This window comes from Oncorhynchus kisutch, linkage group LG6, assembly GCF_002021735.2.
Source record: "Oncorhynchus kisutch isolate 150728-3 linkage group LG6, Okis_V2, whole genome shotgun sequence".
NCBI classification, from domain to species: Eukaryota; Metazoa; Chordata; class Actinopteri; order Salmoniformes; family Salmonidae; genus Oncorhynchus; species Oncorhynchus kisutch.
Window position 1 is genome coordinate 6,801,114 of NC_034179.2, and position 4,643 is coordinate 6,805,756.

Here is a 4,643-nt window from a genome sequence, read left to right on the forward strand (position 1 = left end):
TTAGCTGTTGCAAAAAGCAGAATGCTCTTCCTGCTCTTCCTGGGGTTCCACACAAGTGAAGCTGGTTGAGACAATGCCAAGAGTGTGCAAAGCTGTTATCAAGGCAAAGGGTGGCTATCTATAAAATAGATTAAAAAAAAAATTGTTTAACACTTTTTTGGTTACTACACGATTCCATATATGTTACATTTAATCAGCCAGGGAATAACACTGACTGGGAATAGGCAAGGTTTAACTGACTGGGAATAGGGAAGGTTTAACTCAGCCAGGGAATAACACTGACTGGGAATAGGGAAGGTTTAACTGACTGGGAATAGGGAAGGTTTAACTGACTGGGAATAGGGAAGGTTTAACTGACTGGGAATAGGGAAGGTTTAACTGACTGGGAATAGGGAAGGTTTAACTGCCTGGGAATAGGGAAGGTTTAACTGACTGGGAATAGGGAAGGTTTAACTGACTGGGAATAGGGAAGGTTTAACTGACTGGGAATAGGGAAGCTATAACTCAGCCAGGGAATAACACTGACTGGGAATAGGGAAGGTTTAACTGACTGGGAATAGGGAAGGTTTAACTGCCTGGGAATAGGGAAGGTTTAACTGACTGGGAATAGGGAAGGTTTAACTGACTGGGAATAGGGAAGGTTTAACTGACTGGGAATAGGGAAGGTTTAATTGACTGGGAATAGGGAAGCTATAACTCAGCCAGGGAATAACACTGACTTGGAATAGGGCAGGAAGGAGAGTTGACTACTGGGGACAAGAGAAGGGGGATTTAAAGGGAAAATGATTACCTCACTGTTATATTTAGGAGTCCAGTGCTAGTCAATGGAAGGCAGCAGAGTGAGGGAAGTGAGTGAGTGTGGAGGAGAGGTGCATGGGAAAGGACGGGGGGACGGAACGGAGACACGGGACGGGGGGGACGGACAGGGACAGGGATGGGGACGGGGGGGATGGACAGGGACAGGGACGGGACGGGGGGGGGGGGGGACAGGGACAGGGACGATGGAGGGGGGGGGTGTACGGAGAGGGAGGTTGGGTGTGTGAATTGGCTGATGTACCCCAAGACTACTGTCAGCAATGAACATCTCACATCTCATAATACCCATAGTACTCTCAGTAGATAATACCAATTAGTACTCTCAGTAGATAATACCAATTAGTACTCTCAGTAGATAATACCAATTAGTACTCTCAGTAGATAATACCCATAGTACTCTCAGTAGATAATACCAATTAGTACTCTCAGTAGATAATACCCATAGTACTCTCAGTAGATTATACCCATAGTACTCTCAGTAGATAATACCAATTAGTACTCTCAGTAGATAATACCCATAGTACTCTCAGTAGATAATACCAATTAGTACTCTCAGTAGGAAATACCAATAGTACTCTCAGTAGATAATACCCATAGTACTCTCAGTAGGAAATACCAATAGTACTCTCAGTAGATAATACCAATTAGTACTCTCAGTAGATAATACCAATTAGTACTCTCAGTAGATAATACCAATTAGTACTCTCAGTAGATAATACCCATAGTACTCTCAGTAGATAATACCAATTAGTACTCTCAGTAGGAAATACCAATAGTACTCTCAGTAGGAAATACCAATAGTACTCTCTCTACTCTCAGTAGGCACATACAGTATACAAACAACAATATATTGTCAGTAGCTTCCAAATCACTTCTTTAGGCTACAGACAGGTGACATGTTTCATATTAGATAGACAGGGTTACATGTTTCATTATATAGACAGGTGCATGTTTCATATTATATAGACAGGGACATGTTTCCTACTTAGACCAGATCCCTATGGAACCCTATTCCCTTATAGTGCGACTACTTTAGACGCAGAGCTCTATGGAACCCTATTCCCTAGATAGTGTCACTACTTTAGACCAGAGCCTTATGGTACACTATTCCCTATATAGTGCACTACTTTAGACCAGAGCCTATAGAACCTATTCCCTATATAGTGCACTACTTTAGACCAGAGCCTTATGGTACAGCTATTCCCTATAAGTGCACTACTTTAGACAAGAGCCCTATGAGAAAACCTATTTCCCTATAAGTGCACTACTTTAAGACCAGAGCCCTATTGACCCCTATTCCCTATATAGTGCACTACTTTAGACCAGAGCCCTATAGAACCCTATTCCCTATATAGTTGGCGACTACGTTACAACCACAGCCCTATGGAACACTTTTCCCTATATAGTGCACTACTTTAGACCAGAGCCCTATGGAACCCTATTCCCTATATAGTGCACTACTTTAGACCAGAGCCTTATGGTACACTATTCCCTATATAGTGCACTACTTTAGACCAGAGCCCTATAGAACCCTATTCCCTATATAGTGCACTACTTTAGACCAGAGCCTTATGGTACACTATTTCCCTATATAGTGCCCTACTTTAGACAAGAGCCCTATGGAACCCTATTCCCTATATAGTAGCACTACTTTAGACCAGAGCCCTATGGAACCCTATTCCCTATATGTGCACTACTTTAGACCAGAGCCCTATGGACCCTATTCCCTATATAGTGCACTACTTTAGACCAGAGCCTTATGGTACACTATTCCCTATATAGTGCACTACTTTAGACCAGAGCCCTATAGAACCCTATTCCCTATATAGTGCACTACTTTAGAGCCAGAGCCTTATGGTACACTATTCCCTATATAGTGCACTACTTTAGACAAGAGCCCTATGGAACCCTATTCCCTATATAGTGCACTACTTTAGACCAGAGCCCTATGGAACCCTATTCCCTATATAGTGCACTACTTTAGACCAGAGCCCTATAGAACCCTATTCCCTATATAGTGCACTACTTACACCACAGCCCTATGGTACACTTTTCCCTATATAGTGCACTACTTTAGACCAGAGCCCTATAGAACACTATTCCCTATATAGTGCACTACTTTAGACCAGAGCCCTATGGAACTCTATTCCCTATATAGTGCACTACTTTAGACCAGAGCCCTATGGAACCCTATTCCCTATATAGTGCACTACTTTAGACCAGAGCCCTATAGAACCATATTCCCTATATAGTGCACTACTTTAGACCACAGCCCTATGGAACACTTTTCCCTATATAGTGCACTACTTTAGACCAGAGCCCTATGGAACCCTATTCCCTATATAGTGCACTACTTTAGACCAGAGCCCTATGGAACCCTATTCCCTATATAGTGCACTACTTTAGACCAGAGCCCTATGGAACACTATTCCCTATATAGTGCACTACTTTAGACCAGAGCGCTATGGAACCCTATTCCCTATATAGTGCACTACTTTAGACCAGAGCCCTATAGAACCCTATTCCCTATATAGTGCACACTACTTTAGACCAGAGCCCTATGGAACCCTATTCCCTATATAGTGCACTACTTTAGACCAGAGCCCTATAGAACCCTATTCCCTATATAGTGCACTACTTTAGACCACAGCCCTATGGAACACTTTTCCCTATATAGTGCACTACTTTAGACCAGAGCCCTATGGAACCCTATTCCCTATATAGTGCACTACTTTAGACCAGAGCCCTATGGAACCCTATTCCCTTAATAGTGCACTACTTTAGACCAGAGCCCTATGGAACACTATTCCCTATATAGTGCACTACTTTAGATCAGAAGCCCTATAGAACCCTATTCCCTATATAGTGCACTACTTTAGACCAGAGCCCTATGGAACCCCTACCCTCTCCTCTCCTCTCCTACCCTCTCCTCTCCTCTCCTCTCCTCTCCTCTCCTCTCCTCTCCTCTCCTCTCCTCTCCTCTCCTCTCCTCTCCTCTCCTCTCCTCTCCTCTCCTCTCCTCCCTCTCCCCTCCTCTCTCCTCCTCTCTTCTCTTCTCTCCCTCACCTCTCCCTCTCTCCTCCTCTCCTCTCCCTCTCTCCTCCTCTCCTCCCTCTCATCTCCTATCACTCTATCCTCTCCCTTCCTCTCTCCTCTCCCCTCCTCTCCCTTTCTCCTCTCTTCTCTCCTATCCTCTCATCTCCTCTCCCTCTATCCTCTCCCCTCCTCTCCACTCCCTCTCTCCTCTCCCCTCCTCCCCTCTCTCCCTCCTCCCTCTATCTCTCTTCTTCTCCCTCTACCCTCCTCCCTCTCTTCTCTCCCGCTCTCCTCCCTCCCTCCTCTCCTGTGTTTGCATTGAGTGTGATAGAGCAGTTAGACAGATCCCAAGTGGGAGTAGAGAGTCAGTGGAGTACAGAGTGGAGTACACAGTGGAGTACAGAGTGGAGAACAGAGTGGAGTACATAGTGGAGTACAGAGTGGAGTACACAGTGGAGTACAGAGTGGAGAACAGAGTGGAGTACAGAGTGGAGTACACAGTGGAGTACAGGAGTGGAGAACAGAGTGGAGTACAGAGTGGAGTACAGAGTGGAGTACAGAGTGGAGAACAGAGTGAGTACAGAGTGGAGTACACAGTGGAGACAGAGTGAGAAACACAGTTGAGTACAGAGTGAAGAACACAGTGGAGTACAGAGCGGAGTACAGAGTGGAGAACACAGTGGAGAACAGAGTGGAGTACAGAGTGGAGTACAGAGTGGAGAACAGAGTGGAGAACAGAGTGGAGTACAGAGTGGAGTACAGAGTGGAGAACAGAGTGGAGAACACAGCAG

At 45.0% G+C, this 4,643-nt stretch overlaps 1 protein-coding gene across 7 annotated transcripts in view; it reads right to left on the bottom strand.

Annotated features, from left to right (window-relative positions):
* Positions 1-4,643, bottom strand: part of LOC109879714 (transcription factor 4) — a 351,270-nt gene that overhangs the window by 26,206 nt on the left and 320,421 nt on the right. The window lies entirely within an intron of this gene.